This window comes from Rutidosis leptorrhynchoides, chromosome 4 (assembly GCF_046630445.1).
Source record: "Rutidosis leptorrhynchoides isolate AG116_Rl617_1_P2 chromosome 4, CSIRO_AGI_Rlap_v1, whole genome shotgun sequence".
NCBI lineage: Eukaryota > Viridiplantae > Streptophyta > Magnoliopsida > Asterales > Asteraceae > Rutidosis > Rutidosis leptorrhynchoides.
In genome coordinates this window covers 611,371,938-611,391,517 of record NC_092336.1, presented here as the reverse complement: position 1 = coordinate 611,391,517, position 19,580 = coordinate 611,371,938, and positions in this window count along the sequence as shown.

The window sequence follows — 19,580 nt, the reverse complement described above, 5'->3', positions numbered from 1 at the left end:
GTATAAATTGAATTTTTTATTAAAAATATGAAATATGAGGCCCATATTCACTTATCCAGTTTGTACCCCATTTAGTGCTTATTCATGGATTGGTCCACTATGTATATATATATATATATATATATATATATATATATATATATACACCCCTATCAAGTTACAATTAATTGTTCGTGAATCGTCGGAACTGGTCGAAGGTCAAATGATTTCATAAAATAGTTCAAAAATTTTGAAATTCAATTTAATATACTTTGCTTATCATGTCGAAACCATATAAAGATTAAGTTTAAATTTGGTCGAAAATTTCCGGGTCGTCACAGTACCTGCCCGTTAAAGAAATTCCGTCCTAAAATTTGAGTGGGATCATCATGGCTAACAATAAGAATATTTTCCTGACGAATATGAGCTGATAAATAGAGTTTTATTACTGTTCAGTAATATGGATAAGATAATTCGACTACTCGAAGAGTACGAGTGAAGCTATCACAAAAGAATGAAATGAGTAAATAAAGTTTCGTCATATCTTTTGACGCAGATAGGGTTAATTTCCGGAGTTTAAGGGATTTAGAGGAAATCTTCGAAATCTAAAAGATTTAGTTCTTCAGCGAATAAGGAAATTAAGATCTCTATAATTAAATACGGTGATCTGCCTCGATTTCTCTGTCTGATATTCCCATTATAAATTAAACTTTTTTTGTTCCATTATTTTCACCATTCCTATACTTTCTTTCTTAGTTCATACATCCAAAAGATTGAGAAAATGTTTAATCCCGTTCTATTCCTTGATATTTTTCTAATTATCATTTCTGTCATCCTTCTTTTCAATCTTCCACCAGAAAAATCTGTTTACTTCTACTATTACCTTGGCGTGATACAATTCTTAATTATACCGTGTCTTTATATTGCTATTCGTATTAATATCCACGGTTTGTTACCTCCGTGTTGTTATTGGGCTTTATATTTTCTCTTATATTTTGAAGCTCTTTGCCTTTTTATTCTCTTCTCGACCTCTTGTAAAGTGAGTAATGGTCCAGAATTCATATATATGAATTTCAAAATGAACATAGTTAATGTTCTAAGAGAGATTGTAACAACACGATATTAATTGGTTAAATTATCAGAATTCAAGAGAAAAGATAGAACTATCAGGAAGATATGTTTGGAGATTAGATAGAATGTAAGAGTCGTGTAACATGGCACCTGATGATGTTATGGTCTGTGAATCATCAAGTTCCATTAGAAACTCAGCATGACTTACTGTAATATAATCACGTTGATCAAGTGTCATTATATTATACTAACTTATGCTTCAGTTTCCAACACTACTTCAATAACATTCATATTTTAAGTTCGAATTTTTCAGAAATTAGAAACTAAAACAGTTTTCTTTCTGATTTAACACTGATATTGCGAAGAGATAAATGATTTTAGATACGAATAGTTATGAAAATATCTTCAGAAATATCGAGGATATTTTTTATGAAAGATACGATGATATCTTAGAATTTCTAATATCGAAAGATGATGAAGAAGATTTGTCCGTAAAGGTTTAGAGTCAGGAGCAAGGTATTTGTTAATGACTTCAGCAGATACTGAATCATTTAGATTCTTTGAAGGCAGGTTTAGTCTTTGTGATTTGTCTATAGCCTCCTTCATGGTTTGCTTAATTCATTTTTCAGTATCAAAACTTTTGAGCTTTTTCAGTATGTCATTCTTTATTATCAAACTTTTGACTGTTTAAATAGTCTTTAGTTTTCGCTGCTACATCAGCTTTTTCAGAACTCAGAGATCTGATTTGTAAGCTAGAGTGCTTTTCAGGAATTCAGAGATTCCGAATTGGAATTCATCAGTCCAGAAGATATACGTTATATATAGATATATAACTGTTGACGTAGGAACGTTGCGAAATTCGAGAATTAATGATTAATGCTTTTTGGTATTTGGTATAGCAACTATCATTACAAGATATCGATGAGTACCTGATAGGGTTTTAATAATTAAGTATAGCAAATTTTTCAGAGAGATTTAAGCCAAGGAGCAACGAGATTGCTGGTACCTCTGTTGGTAATATTGCAGAATATAAATGGTTTCCCGGTAACAATAACAATGGCAAATGTATATATCAAAGGTATAATAAGGTTGATTCGATCGAAAAGTTGAAGTTGACTTGCTGGAGCTGTGATAAAACTGTCTATTTTGAAAAGGGATTGAAAAGTTATTTTTGCTAATAAATGCCTAAGGTTCTGGCGCGAGTACGTGTTAAACTATAACTTTGGTTTCGAGAGTTTGTCAGGTATAAGACTGCGGGTTACATGTGGTTGGATCATCATCTCGAGTGTCTTCAGGAGTTTTGAAAGACTTGAACATAGATTGTAATCGTTACTATTTATATGATGTTCTAGGATTTTGAATGATACAAATACTTTTCTGGGTTCTATGAATAGAAATGATGTTCTAGCACATTTTTGAAGTTAAAGTATAGCTTTAAAAGATGTAAGAATCTAATAGTGATGTCTTCTGTTAAATCTTGACTTGGATTTTGATTTGTCAAAATCAGAATACGTAATCAAATTTGGATGAGAATGGTTGTTTTGATTTTTATAAAAGAATGTATATTGTTGTGAAAGTAGTGAGTATAGTTGGTGATTGCTGAATCAGATTCGAAGAATGTAACATATTAATTGTGAATTTATATATATCTCTCGGGTATTACCTACCCGTTAAAAAAAATTCACAATTAATATTTTGTACAAAAGAATTTTATTACAGTCTTTATGAAAATATATGTGTATATTTTCTTCAAATGTAACATAGATTTAATGAGTTAATATTAAATTAAACTCATTTGATTTACGGTTGGAACTAGAATTGAATAATCCCTAAAACTTTAGAAATTACATAACTTTTACGGAGTATTTTTCAATGAAATTGAAATTATGAATCAATACTTCGTTATTTGTTGATGCATAATGTTGGTATTCGTGGAATTCTTGTGAACTTCGCAAGGTACGAATGATGTTATCTGAAAAGTTTCGAGTACATCGGTGATGAAAGTGTAAAATCAAACATATATTTGAATAATACACTTGATTTATTAGGAAATGGAATGCATTGAATTGAAACACAGATTGTAGTTAACGATGATTAAGTTGTTAAGGAAGGATGTACATCTCAGCATATTAGTAATATGAATTTAACCGAGTAGTATCTACCCTTATTTAATTCATACATAATAGCTTAGTACGAAAAGATTTATTTTGATCTCAAAATTCATATTATATATATATATATATATATATATATATATATATATATATATATATATATATATATATATATATATATATATATATATATATGTATATATGTATAATATACATATAATTTCTTCAGGGGGAATGAGTTAATACTTCATAACTCGTTGATACAATATATGCGTTGTTGATTAGTGATGATGTCCACGGTGATTCTTGAACTGGCGGAGCTTGTGATGTTATAGGTGCTGCTAGTGTTGATGATGCTGATGGTACTGTTGATGCTGCTGGTAAAACAAATTTAGCTTGTAAATCATGCACCATTCTTGTCAGGGTTTCTACTCTTCCTTTTATCATTTTGGTTCACTCATCTGATTTATGGTTAGGGCTAGGATAGATAATCTCTAAGACTTTGGAGATTACATAATCACCGTAGAATATTTCTCTGATGAAGTTATGAATCAATAATTCATCGTTTGTTGTTGTTGGTACTCCTTGGTATCTATGGTGTGTCTGACATTGATGCTCGAGGTACCGATTGTGATGTTAAAATGTGGGGTGCGGATGTTACTGTCGGTGGTGGTGATGGTACTATTGCTGCCGGTGCTGCTGCTGGTGCTTGTAACCTTTGCACCATATTTTCTAAAGCCAGTACACGAGCGCGAAGCTCGCTGACTTCTTCTATTACTCCGGGATGATTGGTGGTTCAGACGAGTGGGTGAATAAGAACTAGAATGTGAGATAATATATAGTCGTAACAAGACACTCTGGAAATGAGAGAGAAAATGGTATCTCGGACAGGTTCGTCGGTAAGTGCTTCAGGTTCTTCGCCAAGAGGGCAGTGTGGTGGATGGAAGGGATCACCTTCTTCTTGTCTCCAATGATTGAGGATGCTACGAATCCATCTCCAATTCATCCAGAATAGATGATGGCTGATTGGTTGATCCATTCCAGTCACACTGCTTTCGGAGCTCGAGTGAAACTCCATATCAGAATTCGAGGGACTTGAACTAGTGGCGATTTCCATTTCGTACGATTGAATAAAGGATTTTTCGATATGAAATGATTTTCGGCTATCGGATGGTATTCTATTTACATAGAATATCTATATATATAGAGCAAAAGATTTCGTAGATTACGGAAATTTTTTTACGGAATATGATAGGCAAAGTTTACAGTAACATATACGCTAAGATGTGAGTTAGCAGATACGCTAAGATATGAATTTTGTCTATACACTATTCATGCAATCAATGCAGTAAGACTTATCTAGACTAAGAATGATAAGCAAGTGATTCCCTAAGAATGATAAGCAGGTAATTTTCGACACGAAATGATAAGCAAAACTTTTGACATGCAGACACTGTCAAAGTCCAGACCCACTAATGCATCTAAACAACTATTAGTTAGACACATTAATGCAAGACCTGGTTCGCTAAGACCACCGCTCTGATACCACATGAAGCGACCCGTCCTAATCCATAAGGACGAATACAATAACATATGGTTACATTGTGAGGTTCTGACCTCTATATGATACATTTTACAAACATTGCATTTGTTTTTAAAAGACAAACTTTCATCACATCGAAAGTTGATGGCATGCATACCATTTCATAATATATCCAACTATAAATGACTTAATAATATTCTTGATGAACTCAACGACTCGAATGCAACGTCTTTTGAAATATGTCATGAATGACTCCAAGTAATATATCTAAAATGAGTAAACGCACAGCGGAAGTTTTCTTTCATACCTGAGAATAAAAATGCTTAAAAGTGTCAACCAAAAGGTTGGTGAGTTCATTAGTTTATCGTAATCAATCATTTCCATAATTTTAATAGACCACAAGATTTTCATTTCCATTTCCATTTCCATTTCTCATAGATATACGTCCCATACATAGAGACAAAAATCATTCATATGGATTGAACACCAGGTAATCGACCTTAACAAGATGCATATAGAATATCCCCATCATTTCGGGACTCCCTTCGGACATGATAAATTCGAAGTACTAAAGCATCCGGTACTTTGGATGGGGATCGTTGGGCCCGATAGATCTATATTTAGAATTCACGTCAATTAGGGTGTCTGTTCCCTAATTCTTAGATTACCAGACTAAAAAGGGCATATTCGATTTCGATCATTCAACCATAGAATGTAGTTTCGATTACTTGTGTCTATTTCGTAAAACATTTATAAAAGCAGCGCATGTATTCTCAGTCCGAAAAATATATATTGCAAAAGCATTTAAAAAGGGAGCAAATGAAACTCACAATACGATATTTGTAGTAAAATATTCATACGACAGAACTGAACAATGCAGGGTTGGCCTCGGATTCATGAACCTATATCATTTATATATATATTAACACACATAATTGTAATCGAACAAAGTTGCATATATATTTATTATAATATATTATTAAATTGTAACTTATTGTTATGTAGGTATAATGTATTAAAATTAATATTTATATTTATATACGTGTTTATATTATTACTTATAATATCTTAAAATATTTTTATACACTATATGTAATTTAGTTATTATTATAGTTAATAACATTTCATATAAAAATATAGTATGTAATATACTTTTTAATATATAAATTTCTTTTGTTTGTAAAATTAATAATTATAATAATACTAAAATAAAGATAATAATACTAATAATAATAATAACTATAATAATAATAATAATACTTATAATACTTATATAAATGATAATAATGTAAACTATATTAATAATAATAATAATAAAAATCATGATATACATAAACATAAACATAATAATAATAATAATAATAATAATAATAATAATAATAATAATAATAATAATAAAAATAATAAAAATAATAATAATAATAATAATAATAATAATAATAATAATAATAATAATAATAATAATAATAATAATAATAATAATAATAATAATAATAATAATAATAATAATAATAATAAGAGTAATTACTACCTCTCAAGAAGAAAAAGTTCCAAAATAAATGCCTATGCCCGGGTTCGAACCTGAGACCCCTCGTTCCACGCAAACACCCTCCAATCATTAAACCATTTGCTATTTTCATGACTTAATACCGAAACTATGTAATATAACTCGTTTTTGGCCCAACAATTCCATCCATTTAGTTCATGTACGGCCCAAACACTATCTTGGCCCAATGTTTTAATTTGCCCAACAAAGTTTAACATCTCGGCCCAACTCAATTTAGTCCATTACACTAATTTAAAGGAAACCCAATTAATAAAACTAATAAACCTGATTTACTTAAGCCCGTTATTTCTCTGTCCATTTTTAAATCCCATCTGTACTTCGCATAAAAAAAAATCGACATAGTAACCCTACAATTGGAGCATTCATATAGACGACATTGTTATTTATTAATATCTACATCTTTATTAATCCCTCCATTATTGTAACAGTATCATTATTTAACATCACCATCATGCTCATTTCATAGAAACAGCAAAGAAAAATAGTTTGTTGTTTGAGTTGATTTACGAAGAAAAAGGCAAGGGTTATAGCAGCAGTTAATAATTATCACAACAGTGGTGTTTGGTGTTAGAAGAAAGTGGTGTTTAAGCTTCGGTCTAAACAGAAATATATCAACCGTAGATAACAAGTCTTAGGTGTGTTGTAATGGCGTTGATGACCGGAACAGAAAATAATAAGCAGTAGCAAGTGGATCGAATTGGTGAAACACAAGTAGTTTAAAGGGTGTTCGATGGAAACAGAATCATGTTCTATCGGTGATGGTTTAGTTTTTTTTGGGATTAAGCTGAAACTGGAAGACAGATCCAATTCGATTAGTTGTAGGAATATAAAATGGGGTTTGGTTACTGATTGAGCAAGAAGGAAACTACAACATTGGTGTTCGAATATTTATGGTTGTGCGGTGGTCAAGGTGGTGAGTGAAGAAGGGTTTCATTAAAAAGGATAGTGGAGATCCGGTGATGTTAATCGGGCATGAACACCACGATTTTGATGATGATGGGTGTTGTTTTAATCGAAAGAAAACAGAAATAGTTAAGACTAAAAGTGATTGTATTCAGACAGGAACAGAAGCAAATAAGTGGGTATTGAGATGTTTGATCGAAAATGGAGACAGAGAAGAAACCACATGGTTGTTGATAGTGGGAGGTTGTGGCGATAATGTGGTGACCGGTGGTTCTCAAGGTGATATCATGTTGGTGGTTTGAACACACCTAACATTAACGAGTAGTAGTAATGATGGTAACAGGTGGTAGTTTATCGGTTGTAGTAAAGTGACGTGTGTATTGGTTTAGTTCTTGGTCTCGGTTAAACATGTACAAATGGATTTTGATGGTGGTTTTTGTTTGTTCTTCGTTTGTCAATAGCATGCAGTCGTAAGAATACATGGGGAAATAATAAATGATGGTGATGTTTTAAGTGTTTCAAGTAGTAAGAAGTAGTAGGAGTATTGATCGACAAATGGGTTTCATAGTTTTCTTTAATGGGTTTTGATGATAAAGGTAGGATGTATCTCCACATATCATGCATATAACACTATATATATAAATAAGAGAATAGGTAGGTGATGTTGAGTCGAAAGTCAGACAGAGACATGAAACAGAAAGTAACACGTACAGTTATTATTAATAACGAATCTTTAATGGGAGAATGGAATGAAATTTTTAAACAGTAAGATAGTACCAATCATTTAAAATCCCGTGATTAATAATAGTATTAATCAAACACAATGAGTGAAATAATAATTATAATATAATAATAATTGATAATTTAAATGTATGATATAAATTAGAATGCAGTCTCCCACTTGTCTCAATTGCCGACGTTTTAATTCGAGTAATATATCGTGCTCCGTTGATAATTAGTGGTGGGTAAAAGTTCTTAGAAAATTCCAAAATTTTACAATAATCATCTTTATTTATTTTAGTTATTATGGTGTAAAATTTGGTCATTAATTTATTAAATAAAAATTACATCAACCGTCCCTCTCGATTCTGGGTAAAATATTAAAAATATTGAAATTTATTAATTAGCTTTTAAATATATATATATATATATATATATATATATATATATATATATATATATATATATATATATATATATATATATATATATATATATATATATATATATATATATATATATGTATATATATATATATTTTTTTTTGAAAGGCTTTTAAATATATTTTTAATATGCCTAAAATTTATATAGCTCATTTTCGGATCACCGTTTATTTTAAAATCACATAAGTTCGTTTATAACATGTTTATTATCAATCAAATGAGTGTTACTATCATTTTCCAAATAAGTTCGAGAATATATATATTTTCAATACACTTTATTTATATATATAGATACTTTTAAATAATAATCATTATAATATCTTATTTTTATTTTACTTAACATAAATAAATTTTAGTAACAACAACATACAATATTTAAAATTATGTTTCCAATTATATATATATATATATATATATATATATATATATATATATATATATATATATATATATATATATATATATATACACACACACATACACCTATCAAGTTACAATTAATTGTTCGTGAATCGTTGGAACTGGTCGAAGGTCAAATGATTTCATAAAATAGTTCAAAAATTTTCAAATTCAATTTAATAGACTTTGCTTATCATGTCGAAACCATATAAAGATTAAGTTTAAATTTGGTTAAATATTTTCGGGTCATCACACCTTAAAGCTATTTATACCATTCTAAGTCATGCTTAAACAAAAATAAAAAATGATAGAAATTCAAAATGTTTGAAAAGAACATTAAAATGAGTAAAATATCATTTTCGTCATCTAGACGACCTCGAATGGCAAGACACCTTCAGGGAAGCTTGCTTTTTGTTCTCTTTTAATGTCATCTTAGAAATTTCAACACAATCTGAAACCAAAAATTATGCGCCGCCAAATGTAATCGCATTTGGCGGCGCATATTAATGAGTTAAAATTTGGATTCTGTTAAGTGATATTAGTTTTAAAATTATATATGTTATACATAATTACAATCTGAGTGATATAATAGGCCTTAAAGCTATTTATACTATGCTAAGTCATGCTTAAACAAATATAATAAAATGATAGAAATTCAAAACATTTAAAAAGTACATTATAATGAGTAAAATATCATTTTCGTCATTTAGACGAGCTCAAATAGCAAGACACCTTCAGGGAGTCTTGTGATGACCCGGAAATTTTCGATCAAATTTGAACTTTAATCTTTACATGTTTCCGACATGATAAGCAAAATCTGTAATGTTGACTCTCGAAAGTTTTGAAATCTATATTCATGTAATCAATTACCCTTTGGCTATGCTCGACGATTTGCGAACATTTATGTGTATATAGATTGTTTCATAAAAATCAAAACAACCATTCTCATTCAAACCCAATTACACATTCTGATTTTGAAACCTCAGAATTCAACTCGAGATATAACTGGTATCATCACTTTCAGATTCCTACATCTTTTAAAGCTATACTTTGACTTCAAAACTTTGTTAGAACATCAAATGTATATTAACGATTACAATCTGTGTTCAAACCCTTCAAAAATTTCTGAAGAAACTTCAAATAATGAGCAATCGAGATGATGATCCAACCACATATTACCCACAGTTATGTACTTAAAAAGCTCTCAAAACCAAAGTCATAATTCAACACATATCTGTGTCAAATCCTTTTGCATTTATTAGCAAAAATGACTTTTCAAATCCTTTCCAAAGTAGTCAGTTTTGTCACAGCTCCATCAAGTCAACTTCGACTCTTCATTTGGCACCACCTTATTATAACCCTGATATATATGCGTGCTCTTTTATTGATACTGGGGAACCTTTCATATTTCACCACATTAGTAATAAACTTATTCACAACTTCACTAATCTTTGACCTTCCGGAGAATCATTATATTTACCGAAACCCCATCATTTACTCATTCGCATCTTGTGATGAGAATTTCCATACGAATCATCGGGAATTAGCAATTAGTATTTTGAAATCTCGCAGCATGTCTACGCCAACAGTTATATGTGTATATATAACGTCTATCTTCTGGACTTACATACTTTGAATGTGAAGTTTCTGAAAAACACCATAAAATGCGAACTAGTTCTCCGAAAGTGGAAAAATGCTGATGAAGCAGCAAAAACTGTAAACGACTTGACAGTAAAAAGTTTGATGATAAAGATTAGTGTATTAGCAAAGTTCAGAGAAAGAGAAGTTTTGGAATTCAAAAATGGATTGAGCAAAGTATGAAGGAGGCTGTGGACAAATCACAAAGACTGAACCTGACTTCAAAGGATTCAAATGATTCAGTACCTGCTGAAGTCATTAACGAATACCTTACTTCTAACTCTAAACCCCTACGGACAATATTCTTCATCATCCTCTGATATTAGAAATTCTAAGATATCATCGTATCTTTCATTATAAATATCCTCCATATTTCTAAAGATATTTTCATAATTATTCTTACCTGAAATTATTTACTTCTTCGCACTATCTGTATTACATCATAAAAGAAACTATTTTAGTTTCTAAATTCTGAAACATTCGAGTTTAAAATAGGAATATTTTTGAAGTAGTGTTGGGAACTGAAGCATGAGTTAGTATAATATAATGACACTTGATCAACGTGATTATATTACAGTAAGTCATGCTGAGTTTCTAAATGGAACGTGATGATTTACAGACCATACCGTCATCATGTGCCATGTTACACGACTCTTGTATTCTACTTAATCTCTAAAATATCAAGAAAATATTTCTTGATGATTCGGCTTTTTTCCGAGGTATTCTGGTAATTTGACAAGTCAAGATCGTGCCATTACAATTTCCTTTCTTGAACATTAACAATGTTCATTCCGAAATTCATATCTGCGAATTCTGTACCATTACAAGCGGTGCTTAATCACAAAAAGAAGAAACGAAAGGACAAAGCTCCGAAACAAAAATTGGGGTATAAATCGCATCAAATAAAAAAGCATTAACTGGGGATGACAATGATTATAGAAGACAGAAGCAGGGACATCGAAATATAAGAGAAGATATAAAACCCAACAACCACCCAGAAATTATAAACCGTATATATCGATGCATATAGCAATATAAAGACACGGGAGGACTAAAAACACTATAAACCCAAGCGTATAGTAAAAGTAAATAGATTCTTCCGGCGACAAATGAAAAATGTGAATGACAGATATGAAGGTTAGGAGTATATCAAGGATCAAAACGGGATGGAGTATATTGATGAATGTTTTAAAGTATAAATTGAGAAGAAAGAATAGAAGATGAGAGATATGGAAATAAGAAAAGAAGGGGGGTGGATTTATAGTGAAATATCTGACAGAACAATCGAAACAGATTATTGCATTTAATTAAAGAAGATCCTAATTTTCTAAATCGCCGAAGAACCAAATCTTATTACAAAGATTTTATTTAAATCCCATGAATTCCAGAAATCAATCATAACTACGTCATCAGTTAAAACGAATATACATTTACTCATTTACCTCTCTTGCGATAGCTTCACTTATACTATTCGCGTAATCAAACTGTTTCATCTATATTACTCAATGATGATAAAACTCTATTCATCGACTCATATTCGTCATGAAAACATTTTATAGTTAGCCATGACGACCTCGATCAAATTTCGGGACGAAATTTCTTTAACGGGTAGGTACTGTGATGACCCAGAAATTTTCAATCAAATTTGAACTTTAATCTTTATATGTTTCCGACATGATAAGTAAAATCTGTAATGTTGAGTCTCGAAAGTTTTGAAATCTATATTCATGTAATCAATTACCCTTTGGCTATGCTCGACGATTCACGAACATTTATGTGTATATAGATATGTATATATAATATATACTTGGTAATTGAAAACGTTAACAAGGTATTAAATATATAATAATTTACATAAACGTGTTTATTTCAATATTTGTTTAAATAGTTATTGACGGCATTAAAAGATAATATCATATGATTTAATTATAAGAAACATTAAATTATGATTACAAGCCTTTGTTGAGAGGTCTACTATGATTTGAGAAAATCTATTCCTCTTAACCATATTCGGAAAATGGTAAAGTGATTTACAAGTAAGAACAAAAGTGTCATTAACGAGGATTAGACAAAAGTTAGTGGTAGACTAAAATTAATAATTATGATCTAGTTGTAAGTGTACGAAAACGTTTTCGATATAATAAAACTTAATTAGTAAAATATCCTTGGATTAGAATATTAGATGTTGAATATATATAAATAATTTACAATTTGTATTTAAAAAATATTCATTAAAAATATATGTTTTCAAATTAGTGAAGTACGCGATATAACACTCGCTTAGTAATGCGATTGATATTTAAAACGTTAGTGTATAAATAAATTGTATCTATTTAAGCCTTAAAATATAAACGAAACGTGTTATTATATTTTTTTAAACGATTATAAAATGGACTTTGAAATATAATTAGTTTTGAAAGACTAAATACTATCTCGTTAGATAAATATTTCAAACATATATATATTATACAAATTTACAATTCTAAATAAAAATATATATATTTTAACTTGGTCATAAAACGTCTTGATTTAAAATAATGTATTTTGATATACAATGAGTCACTGATTCATAGAAGCAAATGACCACAACGTCCAATTTTATAAGTTATATTTTTTTCAAAGTGATTTATTGATGAATAAGTCAAATTATTATTAAAGGTACACGTCGCGTAACGTAAAAGTCTAGTTTTCTAAATGTGCGAAAGTGCGTTCGAAAAACCGAAAGTGGTACATGAGTCGAGTGACAACATCAATATCATTTGAGTAAAAATTATATTTTTACCATGTTCGTAAATATAATATATTATATAAATAATTATCTAAATTAAATATATATTAATATATATTATATAAATTAATTAGATGTCGGCAGCCTAAAATGAAATGGATACCAGCTGGATGGGTGTGCCATGCGATCGCATGGTCTCACCACACCAAACCCATGCGATTACATGGTAAGGTTTGGTGGCCAAAGTCTTTAAAGTTCGACGATTACAGTTCATTGTGCACACTTCTACTTCTTCTGATAATTTTGCTCCGTATTATTTATTTAATTTATTTTTATTATTAATATTAGTATTAAACATTATTATTAGTATTAGTATTAGGAGTGATATTATTATTATTATACATAAAATACTACGACGAGGTTCTGCTCGCGTGTTTTCAAACAGGTTTTATGAGCGGGATAGAGCTAAGGAAATTATTGGGTTATAGCTATGGAGGTTATGGGTATGGTTCGGGGATTATGCTCGCGAGGTCAATCTAGTATTTATCATCTCCGTTGCATCTACGTACCTTTCCTGCAATATTGAATCTCAATATTAATACGTGAGCACTTATAACTTAACTTTTATATACTATTAGTGTATCCCTAACTAGTGCTCGAGTATATAGGATTATGCATGTTTGTACTTTTGATATTACCCTTAGATAGGTTATGTTGAATCTTAAATTAGTTACCTATGCGATTGAGATAAGGTATAAGATATGCATGTCATTGGAAAGCTAGCGAAAAATTAAGAATTTTTCATTTAGATATCGAATGGTTTCGATGAACAGATTTGAAGTTATAGTCAATTGAAATTTAGTATTATTATTAAAAATGATTATTATTATTGTCGTTATTATCGTCGTTCTAGTTTTATCTTATCTTTATCAATAAAAGGAATTATCGTTAAAAATTGTTATTTTTATTACTATCGTTATTATCGTTAAAGTTATAATTAGTATTATTATTATTATCTAATTATTATTATTATTATATTATCAATAAAATAATTATTAGTATTATTGTTAATAATGTCATAGTATTTATCATTATTAGTATTATTGTAATTAAAACCACTATTAGTAACACCTAATTATTTTGATTACTATTATTATCATTACTATGAACACGATATAAAAGACGATTAAAAACTATTAAACGAAACGATTAGGAAATAATGAGTAAGAATATCATGATGAAATTAAAATATTATAAGATATTGATTTAGATAAAATTATCGTTCTTATTATTTTTATCATTACTACTATTATTAAAAGTATCATTAGTATTAAAATTATCATTTTAACAAAAATTATCATTTTAATAGTAATGTCATTGTTACTATAAAATATTATTATTATTATCATTTTAAATAGAATTATTATTTTAAAGATAATATTAAAAAGTATCGTAAATATTAAGGTTATCATAATTAGAATTACCGTTTTATCATAATGTCATCTTAGTAATTATAAATATTGATATTTTTTTATTATTACAAAATAATACAACTTTTACTTACTATTATTATAGATATTATTTTATCAAATAAATATGTGATACAAACATATTTTACCACGTGTAATAAATTAATTTAATAATACCTATCATATTATCTTTATGATATTAAATGAACTCTATAAATTTTATTACTTAATATATATAAAAATATACTTTGTTATATAAATTTTAATATAAAATTTTATTTATTAATAAATGAATTATATTATTTACTCTAATAAATCTTTTAAAAATATTTTAAAAATATAAAACGACAATATTTAAAATATATTACAATCATGTATAAATTTTGGAAATCATTTTGAGTCAAAAAGACTTTTGTCGACTTTTGCATACTAGACTCGAGCATTAGGATTGTGGTACACTATGACTTGACCTAATTTGTTAGACAAATATTGACCAACATATAAAAATATATAATTTATTTAGGTTCGTGAATCCAAGGCCAACCTTGCACTTGTTCAATGATGTTATATGCATTTTTACTACGAAATAAAATATGGTGAGTTTCATTTGCCTTTTTACCCTTTACATTTTTGGGCTGAGAATACATGCACAACTTTTATAAATGTTTTACGAAATAGACACAAGTAATCGAAACTACATTATATGGTTGAATGATCGAAGCCGAATATGTCCCTTTTGCTTGGTAACCTAAGAATTAGTAAACCGATCTACTAATTGAAACAAATCCTAAAGATAGATCTATTGGGCCTAACGAACCCCATCCAAAGTACCGGATGCTTTAGTACTTCGATGTTGTTTTATCATGTCCGAAGGATTTTCCGGAATGATAGGGGATATTCTTATATGCATCTTGTTAATGTCGGTTACCAGGTGTTCACCATATGAATGATTTTTGTCTCTATGCATGGGACGTATATTTATGAGAACTGGAAATGAAATTCTTGTGGTTTATTAAAATGATGAAAATGAATGATTATGATAAACTAATGAACTCACCAACCTTTTCGTTGACACTTTAAAGCATGTTTATTCTCAGGTGTTAAAGAAATCTTCCGCTGTGCAATTGCTCATTTTAAAGATATTACTTGGAGTCATTCATGGCATATTTCAAAAGACGTTGTATTCAAGTCATTGAGTTCAGTAGAGATTATTATTAAGTAAATGACAGATTAGGTCAATTATAGTTGGATGTATTATGAAATGGTATGCATGCAGTCAACTTTCGTTGTAAAGAAAGTTTGTCTTTTAAAAATGAATGCAATGTTTATAAAATGTATCATATAGAGGTCAAATACCTCGCGATGTAATCAACTATTGTGAATCGTTTATAATGTATATGAACGGGTCCTTTCAGTTGGTATCATAGCGGTGGTCTTAGCGAACCAGGTCTGCATTAGTGTGTCTAACTGATAAGTCATTAGAATGCATTAGTGAGTCTGGACTTCGACCGTGTCTGCATGTCAAAAGTTTTGCTTATCATTTCTAGTCGGAAATCATCTGCTTATCATCCGTAGGAAATTATCTGCTTATTATTCTTAGTCTAGACACGTCTTGCTGCATTGATTGCATGAATAGTGTATAGACAACATTCATATCTTAGCGTATCTACTAAATCATATCTTATCGTATCTATTACTGTAAACTTTGCCTGACATATTCCGTAAATTCCTCCGTAATCTACGAAATCTTTTGATCTATATATATATATATATATATATATATATATATATATATATATATATATATATATATATATATATGGATATCCTATGTAAATAGAATACCACCCGATAGCCGAAAAATCATTTTATATCGGAAAAAATCCTTTATTCAATCGTACGAAATGGAATTCGTCGTTAGTTCAAGTCACTCGGATTCCGAAATGGAATCTCACTCAATCTCCGAAAGCAGTGTGACCGGAATGGATCAACTAATCAGTCATCATCTATTCTTGATGAATTGGGGATGGGTTCGTAGCCTCCTCAATCATTGGAGACAAGAAGAAGGCGATCCTTTCCATCCACCACATTGCCCTCTTGACGAAGAACCTGAAGCACTTACCGGCGAACCTGTCCGAAACACCATTTTCTCTCTCATTTCCAGAGTATCTCGTCATGATTATATACTACATCAAATTATAGATTTTATTTATCCGCTCGTCCGAACCGACAATCACCCCAGTGTAATAGAAGAAGTCAACGAACTTCGCACTCGGGTAGTGGCTTTGGAGAATATGGTGCAGAGATTACAAACACCAGCAGCAGCACCAGCAGCATAACCAGTACCACCATCATCAACGCCAACAGTACCATTACCACCTCTAACCACAACCGCATCGTAAACCTCAACCTCACAATCTGTCCCACGAGTATCAACGTTATACGCACTAAAGATACCAAGGAGTACCAACAACAATAACTGACGAAATATTAATTCATAACTTCATTGGAGAAACATTCCGCGGCAATTATATAATCTCTAAAGTCTTAGAGATTATCTAATCTGGCCCTAACCAAAAATCAGTTAAAGCGAACCAAAATGATAGAAGGAAGAGTAGAAAACCTGACAAATGGTGTGTGGTTAACAAGCTAAACTTGTTTTACCAACAGCATCAACAGTACCGTCAGCGTCACCAGCACCGTCAGTACAGTTAGCATCAGAATCAACAACACCTATAACAACACAAACTCCGTCAGTTCAAGAATCACTGTGGACATCATTATGAATCAATAACGCGTATATTGTATCAACGAGTTATGAAGAATTAACTCATTCCCTTTGAAGAAATTATATGTATATTATATATATATATATATATATATATATATATATATATATATATATATATATATATATATATATATATATTGAAATAAAAATAAGTCTTCCCGTGCTAAGCTATTGTGTGTGAATCTTAACAACTCGGTTAATTCATATTACAAATATGCAATAATGTACGTCCTTCGGTCGCAACTTAACCATCGTTAACAACAATCTCTGTCTCAATTCAACAAATTCCAATTCATAATAAATCAGGTATATATTTGATTTTACACTTCATCATTGATGTAACCGAAACTTTTCAGATAACATCATTCGTACTTTGCGAAGTTCACAAGAGTTTAACGAAAACCAACATCACATCTCAACAAATAACGAAGTATTGATTCATAATTTCAATATTATTGAAGAAATACTTATGTAATCTCTAAAGCCTTCAAGGGATTATTCAATTCTAGTTCCAACTGTAAATTGAATGAGTTTAATTTAGTATTAACTCATTAAAATCTATCTTACATCTAAAGAGAATATATACATATATATTTTCATAAAGACTGTAATAAAATTCTTTTGTACAAAATATTAATTGTGAAAATTTTTTTAACGGGTAGGTAATACCCGAGAGATATATATATATATATTCACAATTAATATGTTACATTCTTCGAATCTGATTAAGCAAATTATCAACTATACTTGCTACTTTCACAATAATATACATTGTTTCATAAAAATCAAAACAACCATTCTCATTCAAACCCAATTACACATTCTGATTTTGAAACCTCAGAATTCAATTCGAGATATAACCGGTATCATCACTTTCAGATTCCTACATCTTTTAAAGCTATACTTTGACTTCAAAACTTTGTTAGAACATCAAATGTATATTAACGATTACAATATGTGTTCAAACCCTTCAAAAATTTCTGAAGACACTTCAAATAATGAGCAATCGAGATGATGATCCAACCACATATTACCCACAGTTATGTACTTAAAAAGCTCTCAAAACCAAAGTCATAATTCATCACATATCTGTGTCAAATCCTTTGGCATTTATTAGCAAAAATAACTTTTCAAATCCTTTCCAAAGTAGTCAGTTTTGTCACAGCTCCATCAAGTCAACTTCGACTCTTCATTCGGCACCACCTTATTATAACCCTGATATATATGCGTGCTCTTTTATTGATACTGGGGAACCTTTCATATTTCACCACATTAGTAATAAACTTATTCACAACTTCACTAATCTTTGACCTTTCGGAGAATCATTATATTTACCGAAACCCCATCATTTACTCATTCGCATCTTGTGACGAGAATTGCCATACAAATCATCGGGAATTAGCAATCAGTATTTTAAAATCTCGCAGCATGTCTACGCCAACAGTTATATGTGTATATATAACGTCTATCTTCTGGACTTACATACTTTGAATGTGAAGTTTCTGAAAAACACCCTAAAATGCGAACTAGTTCTCCGGAAGTGGAAAAATGCTGATGAAGCAGCAAAAACTGTAAACAACTTGACAGTAAAAAGTTTGATGATAAAGATTAGTGTATTAGCAAAGTTCAGAGAAAGAGAAGTTTTGGAATTCAAAAACGGATTGAGCAAAGTATGAAGGAAGCTGTGGACAAATCACAAAGACTGAACCTGACTTCAAAGGATCCAAATGATTCAGTACCTGCTGAAGTCATTAACGAATACCTTACTTCTAACTCTAAACCCCTACGGACAATATTCTTCATCATCCTCTGATATTAGAAATTCTAAGATATCATCGTATCTTTCATTATAAATATCCTCCATATTTCTGAAGATATTTTCATAATTATTCTTACCTGAAATCATTTACTTCTTCGCACTATCTGTATTACATCATAAAAGAAACTATTTTAGTTTCTAAATTCTGAAACATTCGAGTTTAAAATAGGAATATTTTTGAAGTAGTGTTGGGAACTGAAGCATGAGTTAGTATAATATAATGACACTTGATCAACGTGATTATATTACAGTAAGTCATGCTGAGTTTCTAAATGAAACGTGATGATTTATAGACCATACCGTCATCATGTGCCATGTTACACGACTCTTGTATTCTACTTAATCTCTAAAATAGCAAGAAAATATTTCTTGATGATTCGGCTTTTTTCCGAGGTA